At 37.0% G+C, this 26,090-nt stretch overlaps 1 protein-coding gene across 4 annotated transcripts in view; it reads right to left on the bottom strand.

Annotated features, from left to right (window-relative positions):
* Positions 1–11,687, bottom strand: part of LOC114650601 (large proline-rich protein BAG6-like) — a 119,008-nt gene extending 107,321 nt beyond the window's left edge. For 3 of the 4 annotated variants that reach the window (XM_028800361.2, XM_051934613.1, XM_051934617.1), the window contains exon 1: positions 11,423–11,687. The gene's annotated coding sequence lies outside the window, so the exon portion shown is untranslated. The remainder of the gene's footprint in view (positions 1–11,422) is intronic. The other variant, XM_028800353.2, reaches the window with a different exon arrangement.
* Between the last annotated feature and the right edge of the window lie 14,403 nt (positions 11,688–26,090).

Genomic DNA, 26,090 nt, shown 5'->3' with positions numbered 1-26,090 from the left:
TATTTAACTTGAAACATTTATTTATATAGGTAAAATATTTAATGTTTATTTGATTGCAAAACAATTTAAACTGGAAGAGAATAATTGGAGATTCGGTCTTGTAAGTCTGTTATCATCCACTTGATGCTCGGAACGTTTGGACAATCATTGAAAATTGCTGGAATCAATTTGGACACAGCCTGTTTCTTACATGGACAACTTTAAGAAGCATGTTCAAGGGTACAAAGTCCTAAGAACCTTTATATATTGGCTAAAGATAGATAAAAACACTGTATATAACAAGGCACTTCAGTAAACAGCATAAGCACATTAGTAAGTCTTCATTGTTTATTTGTTTTTATTTGTAAAGATGTGTTTTTTTTTTAAATTATATTTTTCTCAAACAATTAAAAAAAAAAAAAATACTATTTTCCTCCTGGGCTATGCCAGGTATTTCAGCTAGTATATATACAAAACATATAAAAAAATAAGGCACTGAGAAAAATATATACGTGCCAAACAAAAGGGCAATTCACTACTTAGTCCCCTTGTTCTCATGATTATCATCCAGTACATCCATTTATTTGTAAAAACTGCACTCTGGTTTGACTAATCGTTAACTCATTATTTTGACTATTGATGGAACTAAACAAATACATGCAATGACTGCAATGAGGAGACGTTTCAGAACTAAATCCGTGTATTGCATATCACAAGATGTAAAAAGTTCTTGGAAAACAGAACAAACGTATTACACCTTATCAAAACTGACTTGTACTTTTTCTTATATTACATAACAGCAGTGTAACACTGGGCGAGCGTGAACGTGACTGAGAGAATAAAACTGAAAAAAAAAAATGCTAACCTTTACAAGTACCATACATTTACACTGGCTGTTACAGACTCAAATCAAATGTATGTTTTTATTGTATAATAGTAACAATAAGAGTAGCTCACTACTCAAAATGTTTATTTTGGGACGCGGGGATGCTTGAACCCACAATCTTTGATTAGGAGTCAGCAGTTCTTACTGCTGTACTACCAAAGCAGTTTTGTCGATAAAGTACCCTAACCCGATTTCTTATTCTTCAGTTATATTCTTGAACAACTTGCATTGTTATATTAGTACCTTTTGTGAAAGTGCTTATTTGATATTTGGACTTCAGTCTTCACACATTATATACTTCATGTCAAAATTGTGTTCTTAGTACTAAAACATGAAAAATGTTTGTCTTTTAGGTATGTGTTCAACATTTCTTGCATTTCCTGTCATCCTACACTTACATAGATCTTTGTAGACACAGAACACACATGAAATGCACGTGTTTCAAATAACGATATTTTTTTAGCCTATACAGCTCTAGATACTACCTCATTCCCTGATAAACAAGGCCTGAGCTGGGAGAGGTTTTTGCCGTTTCTGCGGGATTGCAGGCTGCTTGGGCTTATCAACACATTTACAAGACAAAAGACGCTGAATGGAGAGGCGCGAACAGATTTAAGATGGGCCGGGTTCATGAGTTTTTTTGTAGGCTTTGGTAATTCTAGTGTTAAATGCTACCATGATACATGCTTTATTATTACCTCTTGCTTATGTACAGATCAAATTGAGAATATGTAAAATGAGCTATGGTTGACAAGCTCTATACCACTGACCAACAACTGTCTATTTTACTATTTCCATGCTTCAAATGCTTGTCATATTAAAAGTATAGTACACAAACTTAGGTTCCATTTATATACACGAGTATAACTGAAGCAACCAACTAATGGAACGTGGTCTTAAGGCATTCTCTTCTATTCTGTAAAATGCATAATTTCAATTAAGATAGGAAACTGGTATCTACTACCTAAAAAAACTTTTTTTAAAGAAAAAGGCAACAAAATGCATCAAATGGGAACAAGTGAAAAAACTCATTTATCAAACTGAGGAAAATCATCCACTTTTATACTGACTGGCATATAATAAATTAAGGGACATGTTTAGAATTGTGAAACTTTTTTATTCACAGTTTTTGTAATGGCATAACCCTGGACACTTTCATTGTAAACTGGTGCTGAATTTATTAATTTTATTTTATAAATTCTTTAGTTTTAAAATCTCCCATCCTTGAGCAGCTTATAACTGCAGCCAATGGGGCAGCAGTCCAAACATGAAACAGAAGTCTTTAAAATTCCAAAATATGTCCACCTTAAATTTTATAAATATATACATACTCACTGGGACACAGGTAGTTCACACATGAAAACCTTCACAAAAGCCCACTAAGACTGAACAGTAATATGATTAACTTAGATAAAACTAATCCTCAATTAAAATGTCTATCTTTAATTGAAATTCGGTATGAAGGCAAACAAATCACAGATGAAGGGCCCAGCAGAAAGCATTAGAAAGTATTAATGGCTTGGGAGCATTTCACTTTACAATAAAATTAAACTGGTCTTACAGCACACTAAAGAACAGTAGCAATGCGGCCACATCTCAAAAGATGATATATTTCACCTAATGCCACAGAGCTATGCCTAACCACGGCCTGTGTATGACCATGGTGTGATACTTACTATAGCTTTGTCAACTTAATATACTGTAAAGGAACTTAATGCCAGAATACTGTTTACAGTAATCCCTCGCTATATCGCGCTTCGCGGCTTCACTCCATCGCGGATTTTATATGTAAGCATATTTAAATATATATCGCGGATTTTTTGCTGGTTCGCGGATTTCTGCGGACAATGGGTCTTTTAATTTCTGGTACATGCTTCTTCAGTTGGTTTGCCCAGTTGATTTCATACAAGGGACGCTATTGGCAGATGGCTGAGAAGCTACCCGGCTTACTTTTCTCTCTCTCTTGCGCTGACTTTCTCTGATCCTGACGTAGGGGGATTGAGCAGGGGGGCTGTTCGCACACCTAGATGATACGGATGCTCGTCTAAAAATGCTGAAAGATTATCTTCACGTTGCTATCTTTTGTGCAGCTGCTTCCTGAAACGACATGCTGCACGGTGCTTCGCATACTTAAAAGCTCGAAGGGCACGTATTGATTTTTGATTGAAAAATAAACTCTGTCTCTCTCTCTCTGCTCCTGACGGAGGGGGTGTGAGCTGCCGCCTTCAACAGCTTTGTGCCGCGGTGCTTCGCATACTTAAAAGCCAAACAGCCCTATTGATTTGTTTGCTTTTCTCTCTCTCTCTCTCTCTCTCTGACTCTGTCTCTGCTCCTGACGCACACTCCTTTGAAGAGGAAAATATGTTTGCATTCTTTTAATTGTGAGACGGAACTGTCATCTCTGTCTTGTCATGGAGCACAGTTTAAACTTTTGAAAAAGAGACAAATGTTTGTCTGCAGTGTTTGAATAACGTTCCTGTCTCTCTACAACCTCCTGTGTTTCTGCGCAAATCTGTGACCCAAGCATGACAATATAAAAATAACCATATAAACATATGGTTTCTACTTCGCGGATTTTCTTATTTCGCGGGTGGCTCTGGAACGCAACCCCCGCGATGGAGGAGGGATTACTGTATTGACTTCAGTTTAGCGTTTAACACCACTGTCCCTGAACTGTTGTTAACTAAACTTCTACAGACTGAACTGAATCTTTCCATCTGTAAATGGGTTTACAGTTTCCTGGTAAGTTTCTGGGAGTGCACATTACAGATGACCTGACATGGACCACAAAAACCACTTCCCTTGTCAAGAGGGCACAACAGCGACTTCATTTTCTCCGAAGGCTGAAAAGAGCAAACCTTTCCTCTCTTGTCCTCACAACTTTCTACAGAGGTACTATAAAAAGTATATTGACCAGCAGCATCTCAGTTTGGTATGGTAGCTGCACTGTCGCTGAACAGAAGATACTTTGAAGAGTGGTGAGGACAGCGGAGAAAATCATCGGGTCCTCACTCCCATCTGTTCAAGAATTTAACTACTCACGTTGCCAGAGCAGATCCATTAAGATCATAAAAGATCCTACACACCCGGCACATGGGCTGTTTGAACTTCTGCCCTCTGGAAAACGTTACCGCAGTATGCACTGCAGAACGGCCAGATTTAACAGGAGCTTCTTCCCTCAGGCCATCAGAATACTAAACTCTTAAATAACCATTGTCCTTTTGCTCTCTTACTTACTGTGCACTTTATTACCACAAATAGGTCTTAAGTTTACATTGTATTGTAATATCGTACAATATTACATTGTCTATATTGTATACATGTATAAATATTGTATCCATATAGTGCAATATTTTCTTTTATATTATATTTCACCCACTGACTGGCTTACATTTATAGATATCATTTGTTTTTATTGTTTGCACTGTGCTGCCTTGTGCTGTCTTACCTATTTTCTGTGTAAGAAGTGAAATGTTTGTAATGTCTGTCTGTTGTTTTGCGTGCACTTGTCTTTTATGCACCTGTCTTTTATGTCTGTACATTGAGCCTGGAGAAACACAATTTTGTTCAGCTATGCATCCGTTGTTGTACTGTTGTGTGGTATGAATGACAATAAAGTTCACTTACTCACTTACTTAAACCGGAAACAGTAAGTTCATGTGAACTCCCACCTCTCGGAGTTTCTCCATATTAGCACAGGTGCCCCTCAAGGCTGTGTACTATCCCCCTACTTTATTCCTTGGACACCAATGACTGTAGTTCCACAGATCCTTCAGTTAAAATCATTAAGCTGATGACACAACCATTATTGGTCTAATTACTAACAGCAACGAAACACATTATAGAAAAGAGGCGTTCCGTCTTGTGTGTTGCTGTGCTTCCAACAACCTAGTGCTCAATACCTCCAAGAGAGTGGAAATGGTCATTGGTTTTTCGCTAACAGCAGTTACAACCTCTACCCACTAGAAATGAATGATTCTGTAATCAATAAGGTGGAATTCTTCAAATTTCTGGGTGCAACGATCACAAACACTCTCAGATGGGACCTTAACACCACCTACATCACTGTTGAAGACCTGAATACACCTCATGTCACTAACCATGTCAAAAGGGTCACCACAGACTCATTTCACCCTGCTCATTACTTATTCTATAAACTCCCCTCTAGTAAACACTTTACTTCAATTAAAACTAACAGACACCTCAATAGTTTCTTTCCCAAAACCACAGCCCTCTCAAACCAGTATCCGAGCATGACTTCTTTGTATATTCACACATTCTGTCAGATACTGTACGAATGTATGTGTGTGTACAATAAAAGTACATGTATGTGTGCACATGTGCATACACACTTATACTTTCACATCATTTGCAAAACATACACACACAGTTCTTTTGTTTTTAGAGGTCTAATGTGTATTAGCTGTTGGCTCTAGATTTGTCCTGCTATCTTTGTTTTACATTTAATTTCAACAATGTGACACACTTAGAAATCTTTACACACACCTTTAAAAGCCTAAGGATGAGGACAAAAATACAGCCTTTTGAGGGTTCTCAAATTTTACATTTTTATGCCTACACCCCCAAAGTCCTAATCTACATATTACGTGCAATGCTACAAATGAACCTCATGAATGTCCATACTAGAGCATGTAAAAATTCATTATTTTCCCATATTAGACATATATAAATGTGTGTGTTGTGTATGGAGTAGTCCACTCAGCTCAGGCTCAACCACAGCCACTAGATGGCACATGCATGCATTTTTAATTTTTTTTTGTCGCCTGCACACACCTAAGTTCTCATTACAAAATAATTGTGTGTGTGTGTGTGCATATGTGTATGGAGCAGTCTGCTCTGCTCACGCTCAACCAGTGCCATGGCAGTTGGTGTGAATTCTACAGAAGATGTAGAAACTAGTACAAGTGTAACTTGCACTTGGTGAGATGGCGTATGCATGCACCTTTAAATTTTTTTGGTGCCTGCATGCACCTCACTTTTCAATCAAGCCAAGCTGACAAATTCAGCTTTGTGGTACATGCACATTGTTTGTTCACACAACGAGCTACCATACGTTTGCCTGAGATAGGTTCCAGCCTGTCTCACTCAATTTGTACCACAGCTACAGTCAACTACACGTCCGTCTCAGATAAGATACGACCTGTCCCAGCCCACTTAGCTGACACCTCTGCAAGTTCACCAATAAAGTAAAACCGCTAGGGAGTCTTCAGGTTGCTTTTTGTCTTGAAGACCACACACACCTAATTATACATATTTGGATCAGCCTCAAGAACCATGGACAGTTGCTCAAAGTAGCCAGCCCAGCGGGTCACAATTGCAGCATCATCCGTAAGGTGCGTTCCATCACCTGCCCTGACTGTAACTCTCAGAGGAACAGATTAGGATGTGCATAATGCTTCAATTTGTCTGTAAGCAAAACGTGATGATGCACCTACTTCTGCGGGTAACACTGGTAACACCAACACAACCCACAGCAAAATTCAGGGTCTTGTTATGGAAGGTCTCCCACATCATATTAGGATCAGCAGGCACACCTAAGTCTGCAAGTTTCTCACACAAACTGCATGCACACTTATCAGAATGAGCCTAATCTTGGAGACTGCCCAGTTCATGCCTCATTTTCCTAGTACGTGGTAACCTACTGGACCTAAGCTGGATCTTGAGGCTGAGAGCTGTGAACCACCCAGTCTCACTGAGATTGCACAAGTGGTGAACCAGCTGAGGGTAGGGAACGCTGCAGGGATCTGTGGTATCCGGGGTGAACTTCTCCAAGCTGGTGGTAAGGCTGTCCTCCTTGCATTGCAAGCAATCTTTGCTTCCATTTGGGAGACAGATATCTTCCCAACTTCCTGGAAAACAGGACTTGTTGCCCCTATCTGGAAAGGGAAGGGAGATCGCCTGGACTGTAGGATCCACACAGGGATAACATTGCTCTTGGTGCCAGGAAAGGTCCCTGCTAGGGTTAACCTAAATAGGATCCGTGATCACTTGCTCACCTACCAGTGAAAGGAGCAGTCTGGTTTTACACCTAAGAAGTCTACCATTGACCTCATTCCTACACTGAGGGTTATCATGAAGCACAAACACAAGTATCGGTAGTTTGTTTACAGCCTTTGTCGATGTCCATAAAGCATTCAACTCAGTTAATCGAGCTTCCCTGTGGGACACACCAAAGTTGATGGATATCATGGCCGGCCTGTACACTTGTACTTTGAGTGATGGGCAGAGTGGAGGCAGAATCTCTGAATTTTTCCCTGTTAAATCTGGGGTTTGTCAGGGGTGTGTTCTTGCTCCTCCTCTGTTCAGTACTTGCATGGACTGGATGTTGGGCAGGGTTGTGGGATCCAGGAGCTGTGGGGCATCTGTTGGTGAAGACAGATTCACTGATCTTGACTTTGCCGACAATATTACGATCTTAGCGGAGTCAATGGAGGATCTGATCAGGAGACTGAGCGAGGATTCTGAGTTTGAGTGTCCTGGATAAAAAACCAAGATCCAGGCCTTTAATGACCTCCTGGCCACAGCCATCAGCAGTGTGTGTCTGCGGAAAGAATGTTGACCTTGTTGAGAGCTTTCCTTACCTCAGCAGAGCCATTCATGTCTCTGGTGACTCTTCCCATTAAATTAGTACATGGATTGGGAGAGCATTGTGGGTCATGAGATCACTAGAAAGGGGTGTGTGGTGCTCCCAATATCTCTGTCAAAGGACAAAGGTTCAAGTCTTTAGATTCCTAGTGCTTCCTGTTTTGCTATATAGTTGCGAGATATGGACTGGACGTTATCCAGTCACCTGAAGACTAGACTTCTTCGGTAATGTGTCTCTTCAGAGAATCCTTCGATACTGCTGGTATGACTTTGTGTCGAGCGAGCATTTACTCAAGAAATCTGAAATGAGGCACATTATCTCCATTGTGAGGGAACATCAGTTACAGAACTACATCCATGTGGTGCGACTCCTCAAGGGCAATTCAGTTCACAGGATACTCACTGTTGAGGGCCCAAGCAACTGGACCAGGCCAAGGAGAGGCCCACCTAACACCTGGCTGCTGGAGATATATGATCATTTTTAGGGGGTAGGACTAGACCGTGTATTTGCCTGGGGGGGTTGCTAACCAAGATCTCGAGCGGTTTCGTCATGTGGTGGGTGCAGCAACACGCTGTATCAGTGCATGCTCCTCAACCTGAACTGACCGGATACATATTTGTAAACCTCAATAATCAGGCTTTTTTTTTTTTTTTTTAAATTACTTAAAAGAGCTATAAAACATATAGTGCAACTTATCTGCTTAGCAACGCTGTATGATACTTTGACAAATGCCAAGGAAACAGTCATGCAGATCCACCTACAGTTCAGAATGTCAGATACCATGAATACTCTATTTGCATTCCTTTGGGTTGCTACAAATGCTGATAGGCAGAGGGAAGACTTGAGATATACATTTGAATAATGATGCCTGTCTCCTTCATATAAAAGTAACTGATAAAAAGCTAAAGCTTTCCTGCACCCATTAAAATAACATAATAAAATGTTTTATTAATTGGACCAAAAAGCTATTCTTCACCAGTTTTATTGAATTAATGTCTGTTCATTTTCTGGCAGAAACTCCATCTTCCCTTTCAGCCCACGGCTGGCTGTGTAGTGATAATTTTGGCAAGCCATGAAAACAATGGCCATGGAAAGCATGGAATAATGTATTTTAATAAGAAAATCTTATGCATCATCTATAACATTTGGTTACTTCAATTTTTAATTTACCTTTTTTTTTTTTTTAATAGGTTACTCATTTAAAAAAATTGTACATTACTTGATTACCAATATAGATAGTGATAGCACTATGAATGAGTGGCACTTGCTATTAAAACTGCTGGAAAACATCCAACATGTCCAGACAACAGACTGCTTCCTTCATAACTTCAGTTTTTTATCATTGCTGATAATTTTCCAGTCATTAATCACCATACTGTTCTGGAGTTAATTCCATCTTCAGAAAAAAAGAGTAACACTTTAGTTTAGGTACTGCAAAAATGCATCTATTACTCATTTCCTCTTATGTAACAAGACATTAACAAACACTTCTTTGGATCTTCCTAACACAAAGCATTGGTAAAATGGTTATTCATCTGTGCAACATGGCCAACCAAAATAAAACACTTCTGACCACTCCAAAGTGAAGTTAAGTGAAACATATTTCTCTTGATGTTGCACACTTCAATATACATATGGCCTGTGAATTCTTCTTATTCTTAATTCATTTTACCAGCATATCAAATGCCACACTGCACAGAGATGAACACTCACTTTACTGATGCTCTGTAACCGTCATTACCATCTAAAGGGAACCTTTGTTATGGTCTCGTTACATAAGCAAGCAATGCATGTTTGGATTACCTAAACTAAAGGGCTACCAAAAATAGCTTTAAACAGCAAACAATGATAAATGACCCAAATGAAAAATTTTCATAAAAGACTTATTTTTTTAATTAAATGGCATCTTGATTACGTGATCTGCAAATCGTTTATCTTAAAAACAATTACGCTTCCCTGTTTCCCCTTCATTTCTTGACTCTTTCCAATCTGCCTTCTTCAAATGGCACCATGACTACCTAGCCAGCTGTTTGATAAAATATGATCTGACAGATGGGAGGTAGAACTGGTTTGACAACACATTTTAAAAATGAACTGTACTGCTTTATATAGTTTATTTGACTAACAAACAAGGGTTACAGTAAATATTCATACAGACCTCTGCTTTATACATATGTACCCCATCATGCTTTCAGTTTTTCACCCCTTCATTTTCCAAACCCTTATTTGTATGTAATAAATTCATAAAAAGTTGTCACCATGCTTCAAGCACATGACAGGAGCCAACCATTCAGAAAGAAGGATTAATGGTGGGGTAAAATCTACCTTTTGTGTGCTGACCATCCAGCCATGTGTGCAACACAATACAAAAATCACCATTTACTAAAGATTTAATTTCATTTAATATTAGCTAGGAAAATCTATGTGTTAAGGTAACAGCTTTTGCAGCAGATTTCATCACAGTTGTTACATTAAGTGCTGAGATCCAGAAATTAAGAATAGTGTAGATTTGCAATTGTAATGCAGAAAAATTAAGATAATTTTTTAATTGCACCATCAGTGTTTCAGACATTGTGATGAAGGAGGTGCTGCTGGCTTTATATCGTCCCACTTAAAAAGCTGGCTAAAATCCGAGGAAAATGCACTGAAATTATAGGACTTATACCCACTTCAGCAAAATGATTAAAAGTTTTTGTGTATTTCTGTTTTATAATCAGGTTGATCTTGTGCAGTTGGAATCAGTCTTATGTTAAAGCAGTGACCATATAAAGTAATTCACATTACATTTGTATGTTTCTGCCCAGGTGTCCAGGGAACTTTAGATTGTATAAATTTCTTATGTTGCGTTCCTTTTTTGGACACAACAAGCTGTTCCTGCTTAATTCAAATGTTAATGCCATTAAATGTAAACCAGTGGCACATCTGGATGGGTCTCTCCATCTTACTGCCAGCCTGGTATTTTGACTGCAACGGCTCTATTGTCCAAGCCTCAAATTCTTGGGTGTAAGTGTATGTGTTGGTACAGTGTTATTTATTATAATATTTATATTTTTTTTCTTGAGCTTCTTTAAAATGTCTACTTGTCCTTAGAGGCAAATACAGTATATCTGGGTGTGGATAGGTATAGTGTTGTTTGTTTATTAAAATATTTAGATTTTTTCTTGAGCTTCGGTAAAGTTTTAACTTCCCCTTAGGGACAAATAAAGTACATCTATTAAGCAATGCCCATTAAAACTACAATAAGGTTATAGTATTTAAAAAGTGTGCGCTTTACTTCTCGGAAGCACATTACATTAAGGGATTCCTTTCTAACTTTGCAGTTTAGCACCCTTGAAATTAATACTGAACATGAATTTTAGCTGCATGCCGGAAAAACAATTACTTGGCGATATATACGTATAATACGACTTCAGATCCTCTCACATTTATTTAGGCCATAATTCACTACTTGCCAAGTTTTGCGCTTTTTGATTTAACTGTTGTTGTACCAATATTGGCAAAGATGCTAAGAAAATATCACGGAACTTTTTTTTTTCTCAAAAGAAATATTACCGCCCGGCTACTTAATCTCTACATTAAACTCGTATAGTATAATACGCATAAAGCCAGTATCACATTTCTGGGCGAAATGTTTCCAGCACAACCTAAAATGCAATCAGTTTTGCCATTCTAAACTAATTATTATAGCCAGTCAACAAATGAGGACGTATATATTTAAGACCATGAAATTGGGAATGTCAGAATTCGCGCATTAAGTAAACAAGCACATCTTTCATTCCCTTTCCAGTAACGAACCAACTTATCAGAAACCAACCCCTTTCAGTCTACCCTCAAACAAGGCTTAATGTTTGTGAATTCTAGTATTAAGTTCGCAACAACTTTAAGGTTCATCTTTAAAGTCTAGCCATCACTGTAACTATAAAAAATACACAAACATTTGGAAGCGTTACCTGCGCCCAGAAGAGCAACACACACTCACCCCGGCGTTTCTCGTCAGGGATTTCCTCCCCTTTTCTTCTCGTCGGTTGAAGGTTGTTAAATAGAATCCACACAGTTACCTCGGTTACTCCTCTCTTGTCGCCAGTACTATGCTTACTAACACTATACTTTGGATATGATCGATTTTTCTTCTTGTTTAACGAAACGATTCTCTGAGAACCAGGCCAAACGGAAGCACAGCAATGTAACCTCTTGCCCCACTGTAGCTGTCCTAGCTCTGCCTGATTTATATTTAAACGTTCTTAGAAAGTGTCTGTTTCATTAACCTCGTACGTGTCTAAACTGATATAAAAAGAATCAAACTAACTTTAAAAAGTTAACATTAATATTCCTATCTGCAATTTATAAACTGAAAATAATTTTCTTGACAGGCAATAACTGAGGCCAGCACACACCGGTCCCTCTATTTTCCAGTGGTTTCTTCTGTATTTTAATGTGGCTCACGCTAGAGGGAGCTGCATTACTTTTTATTTTGTGTGGTTGTGTAGCACGGTTCACTTTTTGTATCTGTATAGCTTTAGCTTTTTTTAAACATTTTTACATAATTTCAAACACGATCGGTTTTAAGGTAAATTTAAGCATATGATAAAGAATAGGAGAGTGAAATGAAATGAAAATAACTTGAATACAGTGTTTCATATGAAATTATTTTTTCAATTCGTTATGAAGATATGGTGACCATTCTGTTAGGACTTCGTCCTTCAAATCAATAGTAGCAAGTATAAGTTCCGAGCTGACTACAGTCTGCGATTTTCACGTTCTCTCAGCATTTGCTAAGTATAGTTCTCATATTTTGAAGTACTTTAAGATTAGCCTAGTTTGTGACACTAAATTATGTGAGGGAGGGCGTCTCACATCCATAACTAATTCTTGGCTAGCTGCACATGGGCACTGAATTTTGCAATAAGAATTTTTTATTAACTGCAGCAACCTTGTTTTGTAAATATCAGACCTTGACTTTTTTAACTTTTCAATGTTTTCATTCCATTTCCTCCTGGTAATTTAGACAATGGTTAAATGTGCATTGTCCAACAGGAAAAAGTCACCACCTCATTTCATGTGTGCCTTTCCCACAGTGTAAGACATATAAAGACATATACAGTATTACTTTTTGTTATCCGAGACAAGAAACTGGCAAGTGAATACCTTTTGAATGTGATAGGCAACCGAAGAGCTCATACTGTATATGAAATGTATAATTTTGCGATATTTAAACACTGCTTGTTGAGATTGCATTATTGATTGCGTTGGGCATGTGAAAGAGACAATTTAAATGAACAAACTCAACAAATGCTTCTAGTTTACTTTTACATTTAATATGATCAAGGTTGCTTTATTTTTATAAGCCAGAATCTAATTATAGTAGTTGGAAATTGGCCTAAAGCAAAAATTGTGTGGACTGTGTGATTCACTGGTTAAGACATTGACCTTTAAGATTGTTGGTTCAGTTGCTGTTCCCAACTCAATCTCTTAACCTTTGATAAATTACTTAACCTGCTTGTGGTACAAATTACACATAAGCAGTTGCACTGAACTTTAAATAAATATATTTACTCAGGCCATCTTCAAGCATTAGACAGTTTCAGGACAAAATCAAATTCCAAGTCAATGTTTGGAACCTAAAAGAAATCTGTTCAGTGCAACAAAATGAATAAAAATTAATTCTACATATTTCAGTCCCTTAGCACTTTATCATCTTATCAGTGTTTCTTCTGGCTGCTCTGTGCACAAGGCAGGAAGCGGTGCTGAATAGGACCCATCACATATACAGTATACTTACAAATGGTACAGTTTATAGTCACAGAATAACCTAACAGGGTTAGAGAAAAGCTCACTCAGACATGAACACATATTCTACACAGATAAAAACCAGTCATAGGATTTGAAGCAAGGGTACTGGACTTGTGAAACAGAGGCACAAACCACAGCAATATCCTACCACGTAATGAATAAGACTTTGCTTAAATGTAAATAAAGCTACATAAAGTTATATTCTTTCGTAACTTTTGTGTTACTATGAACATTAAATAACATTTATTTTAATTTTAACATTTATTCTTGTAGAATAGCCCAGATGGGATATATCTTCAGCTTACAGACTCCTGAAGAACCCGTTAAGACACATCTTTGACAGTGTTTGACATCTGGTTTGAGATTTTTACTGTGTAAAGCAGTATCAGATTTTGTCTGGAAACAATATGGCCCATATAAGCAAAAAAACATACACTTTTGTCTTGTTTGCCCCTTGTTTGCCCATGTGTTTCTTCCCCAACATTTTATGGTCAAATGGGTGTAATCTGGCAAAACGTTTTTTTTTATTGGAAATATGAGTAAAAAGTGATTTAGAAATGTTTTGCTGGTATAACAACATAGCCACAATCTGTTGAATATACAAATGTTTTTATTACTGCATGTTAATAGTCTCCATACACAGAACTGTACCGGTAGCCAACAAAATGTTTAACCAACATATAAACAGATTTTTCTAATAGAGAGATATTCATGTTTTAGTTGTTATGGATACCACCCCAAAGCTTGCTGTTGTGTTTTTTGTTTGATTTTTTCTCTGTGAAAGTTTATAGTAAAAAGTGACTTACAAGCAGGAAAAAGGTGAGGAAGATCAAAGTACTTTAAGTAAGGAAAAATGTGAAGAGAAAATCAACATAGGTGTTGGTACACAGTGCAAAACAAAAGAAAGAAAAAGAATAGTATTGAATTTATATATTCTGTTTTTGTTCCCAGCTATGGTGGTATTTTACTTTCTTTTGCCTCATCTTTGTTTTGAATGTATTTTTCACAGGTATGGTCTGAATTGCTGTGGCTAACTTATGTGAACTGGAGAAAAATGTATTTAAAGTCACTTTATATGGCAATTGAAAATCATTTTGCCTTAGGTTAAAATTTTACAGATTACTTTGTGCAATCTTTTATAATAACTGGGGGAAACAAAGAAGTGTTCAGAAATCAACCAGAAGGATATTGAGAAAAATCACAGTGCACCACCTGCAGGGCCTCTGTAATTCTGGTTATCTTTGGTTGAGCAAGATGCATATTTTCTAGTCTTTCTTCTCTCATTAATTTTTAAAGAAACCTCACTAGCCATTAGTTTGTTTAGTGAACTTAAATATGCTAAACAGGGACGTGCAGTCAGGGGAGGCAGGTGAGGCTCTGCCTCATCATGAAAAGTAAAAAAAAAAAATAATGGTAACATAAAATAAATTTGTCCACTGGTCTGTGCTATAAATTTGTCTTCTTTATGATTCCAATAATTTTGATAATTTTTATAGTCAAAATCACTGAATTTGTGCATTTCTTGTTCAAATACAGGGTAGAAACGCGAGGTGCAGCTGTGACGAGTCAAGCCTCACCTCGGACTGCGCTATTCCTCACACACTGGTTTGATGCAACAACAACAACAACAACAACATTTATTTATATAGCACATTTTCATACAAAAAAAATAGCTCAAAGTGCTTTATATAATGAAGAAAAGAAAAATAAAAGACAAAGTAAGAAATTAAAATAAGACAACTTTAATTAACATAGAATAAGAGTAAGGTCCGATGGTCAGGGAGGACAGAAAAAACAAAAAAAAAAAACTCCAGACGGCAGAAGAAAAAAATAAAATGTGCAGGGGTTCCAGGTCACAAGACCGCCCAGTCCCCTCTGGGCATTCTACCTAACATAAATTAAATAGTCCTCTTTGTATTTAGGGCTCTCACGGAAGGACTTGATGATAATGGTCATGCAAACTTCTGGCTTTTAATCCATCAATGTTGGAACATCACGGTGCTTTGAGTAGATGGAAACCAGAAAAAGAAACAGAAGAGAGAGTAGGGGGTAGTACGGATTTTAGAGCCACCATGAATAGTTAGTATAAAGAATTGAATATACAGAGTATCAGGATTAAATTAAAGTGAAGATATGAGAAGGCCATGTTAAAATAATGTGTTTTCAGCAGTTTTTTAAAGTGCTCCACCGTATTAGCCTGGCGAATTCCTATTGGCAGGCTATTCCAGATTTTAGGTGCATAACAGCAGAAGGCCGCCTCACCACTTCTTTTAAGTTTTGCTCTTGGAATTCTAAGGAGACACTCATTTGAGGATATAAGGTTACGATTTGGAATATAAGATGTCAGACATTCCGATATATTAGATGGGGCAAGGTTATTTAAGGCTTTATAAACCATAAGCAGAATTTTAAAGTTAATCCTGAATGACACAGGTAACCAGTGTAGTGACATCAAAACTGGAGAAATGTGTTCGGATTTTCTTTCCCTAGTTAGGATTCTAGCAGCTGCATTCTGCACTAGTTGCAAATGATTTATGTCTTTTTTTCTGAAGTCCTGAGAGGAGTGCGTTACAGTAATCTAGTCGACTGAAAACAAACGCGTGAACTAATTTCTCAGCATCTTTCAATGATATAAGAGGTCTAACTTTTGCTATGTTTCTTAAGTGAAAAAATGCTGTCCTAGTGGTCTCATGAATATGCGATTTAAAATTCAGATTACAGTCAACAGTTACCCCTAAGCTTTTTACCTCCGTCTTGACTTTTAATCCTAATGCATCCAGTTTATTTCTAATAACCTCATTGTATCCATTATTGCCAATCACTAAAATTTCAGTTTTCTCTTTATTTAGCTTTAGAAAATTACTATTCATCCATTTAGAACTACAAGTAAGACATTGTGTTAGTGAATCAAGAGAATCGGGGTCATCAGGTGCTATTGATAAATACAGCTGTGTGTCATCAGCATAGCTGTGGTAGCTCACGTTGTGCCCTGAGATAATCTGACCTAATGGAAGCATGTAGATTAAGAAGAGCAGTGGACCCAGGATAGAGCCTTGTGGAACACCATATAGAATATCATGTGTCTTTGAGTTATAATTACCACAACTAACAAAGAATTTTCTCCCTGCCAGGTAGGATTCAAACCAATTTAAGACACTGCCAGAGAGGCCCACCCATTGACTAAGGCGATTCTTAAGAATATTATGATCAATGGTGTCAAATGCGGCACTCAGATCTAAGAGGATGAGAACAGATAAATGGCCTCTGTCTGCATTTACCCGCAAGTCATTTACTACTTTAACGAGTGCAGTTTCTGTGCTGTGATTTGTTCTAAAACCTGACTGAAATTTATCAAGAATAGCATGTTTATTGAGGTGCTCATTTAACTGTATAATGACTGCCTTCTCTAGAATTTCTTAAGAAAGGCAGGTTAGAGATGGGTCTATAATTTTCAAGAGCAGAGGGATCGAGATTATTTTTCTTAAGTAGGGGTTTAACTACCGCAGTCTTAAGACAGTCTGGGAAGACCCCCGTATCTAATGACGAATTTACTATGTCAAGAACATTATCAATAAGCACGCCCGATACTTCTTTGAAAAAATTTGTTGGTATTGGGTCAAGGGCACAGGTGGAGGGTTTCATTTGAGAAATTATTTTATGTAAATCAGGTAAATCTATCCTAGTGAAAGACTTTAATTTGTTTATTATGGGGTACTGGGGTTTAGGAGGATCCTTAGTGTTGGGGAGATATACTATGTTATTTCTAATATCATTAATTTTTTGATTGAAAAATACAGTGATAGCCTCACAGGTTTTACTGGAAGTACTTAGGAGGCATTCCTCTGAGTTACCTGGGTTTAACAGATGATCAATTGTCGAAAATAAGACTCTGGGATTACTAGCATTGTTATTTATAATTTTAGAGAAATAGCAGCGCCTCTCAAGACGGACTGTGTTATTGTATTCTTTTATTTTAACTTTTAATATTTCATAGTCAATAGTTAGTTTAGTTTTCCTCCATTTATGCTCAGTTCTACGACATGTTCTCTTTAAATCAGACACTCTTTGGGTCTTCCATGGTATAACAATGCTAGAAGATTTTTTAACTGTCTTTTCAGATGCAACTATGTCAACAGCAGCTCTCACTTTAGTATTAAATCTTTCCACCTTACTATTTACATTATCCTCGCTATTATAGTTGTCACTGTAAACGGACTGATTGCTTAGAATGTTTGTAGGTTTTAAAGCTGCTGATGAGTCAAAGAAGCGTTTTTTAACAATATGCTTCTCATGAATGTTTTCTATCAATATTTCTATATTAAATAGTAGAAGAAAATGGTCTGATAGACCAATATCAATGACCTGCTTTACATCAACTTTTAATCCTTTAGTAATTACTAAGTCTAACATATGACCTGCTTTACATGTAGGCTGATTAACAAGCTATCTCAAATCAAAAGAGTCCAGGAGGTTCATGAATTCTTTTACTTTTTGGTCACACTGATTATCTATATGAAAGTTAAAGTCGCCGACATAGTTCGTAATTAAAATTGACATTAAGTCAGAGAATTCCTCAAAGAAAGACACGTTAAATTTATGAGGTCTATACACGGATAATACTAGAACGTGAGAATCTCCATGAATAACAACGGTGACATACTCAAAGGACTTGAATTTACCAAACTGCATGTAATTGGCACGTACCTGTTGCTGTCTCACTGTATGTCACCAAAATATAATGTTTGCAGACATGTTTTTTTATACTCCCTGACTTTCCACAATCTGGCTAATATCTTTAATGAATGTGTGTGACATATTTAGTCTTGCTGATCGGACATAAAACCGCAGTAAAAAGGCAGAAGGTGAAGCAAACAGTACCGTGCCACCCTGAAGGGGGCTAATGTGAGCCTAACAGGTGTTTGTTGCTGCTGTTCTTCTACGCAGAGGCTCTAGGCGCCAATAAGTTAGCGACATCAGAAAGTCATATGCACTGCAGTGGCCCATTTATTTTAATTTTTTGTTCTGACTGACTGCCAAAATGGAACATTATATTCTGTGTCTAATATTAAAAATTTCTCAAAACTGGACTTTCAGCCAAAGCAGGAAGTGATAAATATTGGAAGACCAACGCCGGAGCTAAAAGGTTTGCTTCAAACTAAGGGACAAAAGACAACTAACTGTTTTCAAACGGAGTGGTACACCTGAAAAGACTGGTCGTGTGGCTGTCCTAGAAGAAACTGCCTTTACTGCTTTCCGTGCCTTTTGTGCTCAACTTGTGACAATGTCTGGACTAACACGGGATATTGTGACATGAAAAAAATTTACCAAGAAGCCTGCAATCAGTGTATAAGCTACTATTTTGAGTTCATATATTTGTAAACCTGACTCTGAAGGAGTCAGTACCTCACCAGATATTAACCTTGCCACAAATCACTGATGGTAAATTTAAAAGTGGACTGAGTTGAGGAGCCAAAAAGGATTTTAAACATCTGGGATATCAGAAGTCTTCACCTTCACTGGAGAGGGAGAGGGAGAAAGAAGGAGAACAGACAGAGACATGTTAAGGTTAATGTGGGAGACTGCACTGCTTCATGTATCTCCATATATGTTGTGGACTAGTGGTGACATTTGTGACAAGTTACTTATCTTTCATATGTCAATATTAAGTGTAATATTTTAAGGTCCTACCACACTTCTGGAATAAATGTATATTTTAGTTTTAGAATATTAAAAATAAATTCAGATTTATTTTATTTTTAATAAAATTATGCTATGTATATACTCTGTGCTGAGAATGGGCTTGATGCAAACAAAGACTGAGCAGAAATTAATTAGGGCCATGCAAATAGCATCAGTAGTCAGTAGGGTGGACAGAGTACTGAAGAAGCAGTGGGGTCCTGAACAGGAATAAAAATTTGTGATCACATTATGAAGTTGAAAGAGAAAGCTTGGCAAAGCTCAAGGAAGAAATGCTGAACTTGAGTGAACAGCGTAAATAAGTGAAACTCATAAACCTCTAAAAATGATAATAGGTAAACTTGCACTACCGCATTAGAGACAGAACTTTATTATAAGATGCTATTAATTGACCCTGGTTAACAGCAGTGCAAGGTTGGAGGTGGTGTTGAGAGGGGTGATCTGGTGAACACGACATGTGCAAATATTTGTGTCTAGAGGGGATTGCAGAAAAAAAGGGTGTGCAGTTCATTGTATCCTCTGATCAGCATAGCTTATTCCATCTTCTTAATAGGTTAGAAAATGGATACATACATTAGTACTGTCACACATGCAAGCCCAAGTATCACTTTCTGGGCTTGTCTGCAGTAAGCACTACCACTTTGGGACACCAGGGGTGCAACTGCTGATTTTCCTAACTCTTTTATCACCCACAGCTCACAGAAGATGCCCACTGAGGACAACTGACTCCACCCCTTCTAGTCTAGGAATTATAAAAGAAAGGTGCTTCCAGAAGGTGGTGTCTCATTTAGGAGAGCCCACATTAGGGAGCTCCTATCCTGAGATTGGACTGCTCTCCAAAGCCTTAGAATTTCGAAACCAACAGCAAAAAATATATTTTGTTGTTATATTATGCTATTAAGTGCTTGTTTTTTTCAGTTTCTTTATTTTTCAAGTAAACAGGATGGCCCAGCTAGCACCTCAATATTTATTTTAGCCTCCTGTCACTTCCTTGACCGATGACAGACTTTAGTAATATGTAGTGTGATTGATAAAGAATTACAGTATTTCAGGTTTTAAAGAATTAATAATGTGACATATATAAGCCAGGCTAACACTGATCTACAAAAAAATTTATGTTTACTTCCACTTTCGTGAATCAGGTCTTGTATAGCAATGCAGTATTTAGATATATTTACGAATATTTTGTGCATCTAAAGCAAATCATAAATTACTTAATGTTTGTGAATTGCACTATTCTGCCAATCCCCAACATCTGCAAGCCTTTCTTCTTTTATAATTCGCTACCGTGGCTGTCCATTTGTCTGTCCAGGATTTTAAATCACCTGTATCTTGCAAACCATTTGAACTATTGACCTGAAATTTGGTACACATATACTATGTGACGTCTACTCTCCGCTTTCGGGGTGATGATTTACCGCCAAGGTTTATCCCTCTTTTTATTTTTTATTTTATTTTATTGTAGAATCAATATGTAGATGATGTAGATTGAAGACTTAAGTACCAGATTAAGTGAAAAATTAAGGAAAACGTACTAAGTAATTGCAACACAAACACTCACTTAATCAGTTTTAACTCGAAAAGATGCCGATGAAAGAGGAGAAGAAGCGGGCCGCCAGGGTGGAGAAAAGAAGAGCTGCTCAGGAAACAGCAAGCGCATCAACCTCTGAGCAAATGAATGCTAAACGTACAGAGAAAGAGTATGAAAACTATGAATGCTAAAGTCAAGTGTTGTGCAGTGCGCCGTTACTGGTAATAAGATAAAGCAGGTAGAGAAAATAGATCAATGTTTGCATCAACATTCGTGAAACTGAAGTTTGAAAATGAATACAGTAGTTGAATTTCCTCTCTTTTCCAGAAGGGGGAGCATGTTAACCATTTTAAGTACCACATTTGTTCGACATTTGCAAAACTGCACGAAACTTCAAACAAAAAAGACTTCCTTATTTTACAGTTTATGATATCATTTTATACAGATGTAAAACCATAAAATCTTGAATGAGTATCATAATCTGGGTGTTTTGTTTTTTTTCAAAATATGTTTTGAGATGTTGTCAGTATCAAGATCATTTGTTGCTGTTTCACAGTCTGACACTTTATCCTTGACCTTTAAGGTTTTTTTTTTTAGAGGAGGTGAAAGTAAAGGACTCAAATGAGATTTTAGATTAGTTGCCCATAATTTTTAACAAAGAATAATAGGAATATATGTATTAACTAGCAGGGTTTGGATTTTGAGACTGAAGAATGACAATATGTTTAATAGGTGTAACATCTTATTTTTACAACAGAATTTTCTTTTCTGCTCCACTGTGCAAATCAGCAAACGTTTTCATTAATTTTGGAGGAAATGTAGTGCTGAGCATATTATTATGAATCATGTAATTGATCATCTTTCTATTGCCCTTACATGATGACAAGATAAAGGCACCAGAACTGAATAACTGTTAAATTGCAGTGGTGGTGGATGGATGAACAGATACATCATTTCTTGTAATGCTTCCTGGAGTTTACTCTATGTGAATCTTAGTTTTCATCTTCTCTCTATGGAATCAAGTTTGTCTACCTGAAATACCCCTGCAGTCCAAGTCTGCAATCTTCTGCTGATGAAGAAGCCCATAAATGGCAGCACTGGCACACAGGTATTGTTCCCTTAGTTTGTTGCCACTTTTAATTTCCTAACTGATTGAATAGCTGTTTTTTTGTTCTCTCAGCCCACCTCATTTACTTTAGCAGAAATTTATCTAGTGTGCGCAGACCCTTCATCAGATAATTGGCCCTGGCAGTAACTTTGGAATAAAGAGATTTTTTCTTTTTTCCCGTGGTACCCTTCTATTCTTCCCCCATGCTAAATGTGTGCATGCTAGGTAAGTTATTGATTTAACGTTTGCCTTCTGTGATCACAATAGCAACAGGCTTATTTTGTCTCCTGCTAGAATGCAACAGATATACAGCATTACTAGTTTGAGTCAGAGAATAATAAGCCTTCTGGGGACTACAATGTTTGTTGGTGAATTTGATGCCTCAGAAGTAAACTCTTTTAGGAAATGCTAACAAGTGAGAGGCAACAAGAGACTGGTAGTAAGTGACTAGAACTTAATTATGTTGATTGAAAGCAGAAGTGTTATCTGACCTTGATCGAGGATCTGGGGCCCAATGACAGAATGTAAGCTTTCTGCCCTTTCTGTTGGGCTAAAATATTCCCCTCATACAGCAGGACATTAAGTGCAACTGCAGGACTTATTTACTCCTTTATAACTCCATGATGTCCACAATTGTATCAACATCAATTACCAATTAGGATGCTACTACACTTTGATTCTTCTTGATAGAGAAGCAATTTGTTGATGAAACACCATGCCAACTACAAGTCAGCTTTAGTTTTTTTTTTACTGGGAGAAAAGTTGTTTGTTTCAGAAGGCATCTTTTGTAATGCTGCAGCAAGTATGGGGAAAAGCAGCAGAATTACATTGAAAATGAAGCCACATGTATTATCTTCATACCTGCTTTGCTAATTTATGTACATGCAGTAGAAATACTTCACAATTTACCCAACTGCTTAATGTCTTTTTCTTCATTCCTCTATCCATATTTTCTTAATGCAATATAGGACTGTAGGATCCTTTCTGTAATTTATCCGTTATGTTCAGATAACATAATGAGGGGTGAACTGCAGGTGCTCTCTGGGAGGCAGGAGGACAAAAAGAAGAAAAGCAAGAAGAGGCCAGTGAATTGTGGAAAATGAAGATTGAGAGCATTTTGATTCTATAGAAAAGTAGTTAGGTAGGTTAAGGAAGGCCAAGAGAGTCATGGAGGCATAGCATTTATTATGCTGAGAACATGTTTTATATTTTTTATCCCTTCCCATTATCCTCCCTTGATATTTTTGTTGTGAGCTTGACTCAAGGGTGCAGTTAAACTTTTATTTTCGTTATTTATCTTTGTTCCTTTATGTTCATGCTTTATGATATATCCTGCTTTTGCCATAATTTAGTGTGTACAAAAGCAGCTCTGAATGAAAAATAAAGTGTCTTGACATTGTGACTTGAATGTCATCACTTTTGAGCAATGTCTGAAGATTGAACTGGGAAAGACCCTGCTAAGGTGTCCACTGACTATAAGAATGGAGTAATTCCATCTTGAGAAGATGGCCATAAAAGGAGCCTGATCAGCATGTGGATGTTGGAGGCTTAGCACTTACCTGTTCAGAAGCTCTTTGGAGGCACCCCATTGTCAATAAAATCCATTGTCATTGCTGTGAGGTTCTTGGGCAATCTAAAGAACAGCAGGCCCAGAATCTGACAGGATGGAGCAGTGAGAGATGAAGCAGTGGTGTGGGCATGAAACAAAGGATAAAGAATCAGGTTCAACTGCTATATAACCAACAGTCCCTTTAAGGGCCAAATACCACTAACATTGTCTGAATGATTGTATGAGGCTCACCAAATCAACAGACTCATTAAAAGGGCAAGCTCAGTTATAGGACATTCTCTGGACCCCTTGGAGGTATTAGCAAAGTAAAAAGTTAAAATAGAACTGAGTGCCATTATAAAAGTAAAGAGTTAAAATAGAACTGAGTGCCATTATAAACAATGCTGTATATTCTGTCTCTGACACACTAGCACTGAGGACTTTCAGCCAATAAATCATTCAGCAAAAGTGAGTCAGGAAATGCTACTGGGGCTCCTTTATACCAACAGCAATACGTCTACACAATGCATCATTGTAACTTTGACTGCCAAGACAGAGGTTTTCTTTTCTTTCTTTTTAATTTTCTTGCTTTTTGGTTGTGTGTGTTCAGACCACAGTGTGTGTGTGTGTGCGTATATATGTATGTATATATGTGTGTGTGTTTATTAAAAGAGCTTCTGTAAAAAGCCAAATTTCCCCTTGAGGACAAATAAAGTTCTATCTATGATAGTCTATACCTTAATCTCCCAATACCTGAATAGTTACAGTATTCATATAATTTAGTCAGTCTGATATGTAAGACTCTCGTAAATTGTGATTTTTACATCTGAATTACAGTATTTACTAGAAAGATTCAAGGTGATATCTTGAATGTGAGTGCATTTGTCACTACATACAGATGTCAGTGCATTTTAATTATGTCAACCAAAATTATTGTACATTGCAGTCCAGGTTGTGTTCGGGGACAAACATGTCTGGATGAAAGTGCTTGGCCCCTACAAACCTCACCAAGGCACTGACCATGGTCAAGCACTAATGAAAAAAAAATGGAATATGTTTATCTGAAAAGCCTGACTGCTGGTAAATTATACCATATAATTTTTGTTTTTAAACCAAAAAAAATACAGCTTTCTGTATTTCCACAAATATACATCTAACCATCTATAGTGTCTATCTGTTTCCTAAACCTGCTTTTTTATGACACTAACATATTGATATTAAATTGTTATGAATTATCTAGGCTATTTGAGTTATGCTCCTTAAACTCAAGAGTTAAGTTGTACAAGCGCAAGATGTTTACTAAAGTTTTTTGCTCATGGTGAGCATTAGAATTATCTCTTCTATTATAAATGTCAAACTCTAAGTACAGTATGTGCCTTGTATCTGTTGACTGGTTGAAGTTATCTTAATTGCTAATCTATATGACTTTTATACTTAGGTAACCAAATATGAGAAATGATTATGAGGGTGTAGGCACACTTCAGACTGCTTTTATTTTACACCAGGTTTAATTTCAGTGCAGAGCATCACCCCTTAACTGCTACACTGCGTATTATTTCTTAGCAAATGTACACAAGGGTAGCACATACCATATGCTCCATCCCTAATAATAAAGTTACGGCTGTCACAAATGCTGCATGTTTCCAACAGAAAACATTAGCTCCACTTCTGTATATTAATTATTAATATTATGTGTTCTATAATATTAATTCTATAATATAAATGTCGTATACTCTATATATGGATTCATGAATGTTTATAAAACTGAAGGTTATGAATTAGCAGATATGCCTATTTTTTCTGATAGCAGACTTCACTAAAACAGGTGACATCAACATCATTGATTTCTATATTACAGATAGAGTACAATGAGTGTAGTTCAAAGTCCTTTATAAATAATAAAATAAAAGTTACAGTTAAAAAACTAAATAAAACAAGTAAACACAGAAAATCTCTAACACAGCTGAGAATAATTTTAACAAGCTCGTTTTTTAATAGTTATAATGGGAAAAGTGTAGTCAGACTAAATTTTTTCATGCCAGACATACTGGACAAGTTTATTTTCAAGCAGTTGCCAAACAAATATATTCAGTTTTCTCTGCCAAATTAATGAAGACGGACTTCTCTTTTTAATGCAACACCACGTCTTACTGTTAAAACCAATACCATTCAGCCCAGTTAGAGTGTTTTTTTTTTTAATTGTAACGTTGGCATGGAGCAACCTGCGCTCTGTCTCTTGGCAAGACCATAGATGGACTGCCTTCTGTCTGTTCCACTCCCTCATATCTCTCTCTCTAGAATCATATGACCAGATAAGGCAGTTGTCTCCTCCATTTTACTCATCTTGGGTTGGCTTAGCAAATTGATTCTGGTGACTCAGCAGGGTGTGTGCCCTTCTGGTTCCCTCCAAAAAAAAATCAGGAGATTGTCTGAGGAATCTAGAGTTCTTAACCTCTCACTAATCCCTTCACCTCTGCTCCCAAGTAGTTCTCACACGGTGGCAGGGAAAGAAGAAAAGAAGAGAACAGAAGAGAAGAGAATGAAACAGTTATATTAATATATAATTCTTGTGTGTATAACAAAGGATAATCAATGTTTTTTTTCTAAAAAGAATGGTTTGTAGTGCCCTTATACTGAATAACTGTAAAATAGACAAAAAATGTCAAGGCAAAAAAGTACATTAGAAGCACACTTCATTTCATTGAAACTGCTTAATCTGAAGATTTTAGAATGATTCAAGCTTTCACACTATTGCAACTTTGTAGTGTTATTTGGCATAAAGTTAAAATAGTAATTCTTATAATCATACCATACTTACCAAATTTTGTCCAGTGTTGCATTTTGCCACTTTATTACTTTAGACTGGATCCTATGCTGCATGCTACAGAGCATTATAATATTTGTAAGGTTTTTTTCATAGTTATTATCATAATCCTGAAAATA

Source organism: Erpetoichthys calabaricus, chromosome 1 (assembly GCF_900747795.2).
Source record: "Erpetoichthys calabaricus chromosome 1, fErpCal1.3, whole genome shotgun sequence".
NCBI lineage: Eukaryota > Metazoa > Chordata > Cladistia > Polypteriformes > Polypteridae > Erpetoichthys > Erpetoichthys calabaricus.
The sequence above is the reverse complement of the archived record's forward strand: the minus strand, read 5'-3'. Positions and strand labels throughout refer to the sequence as shown.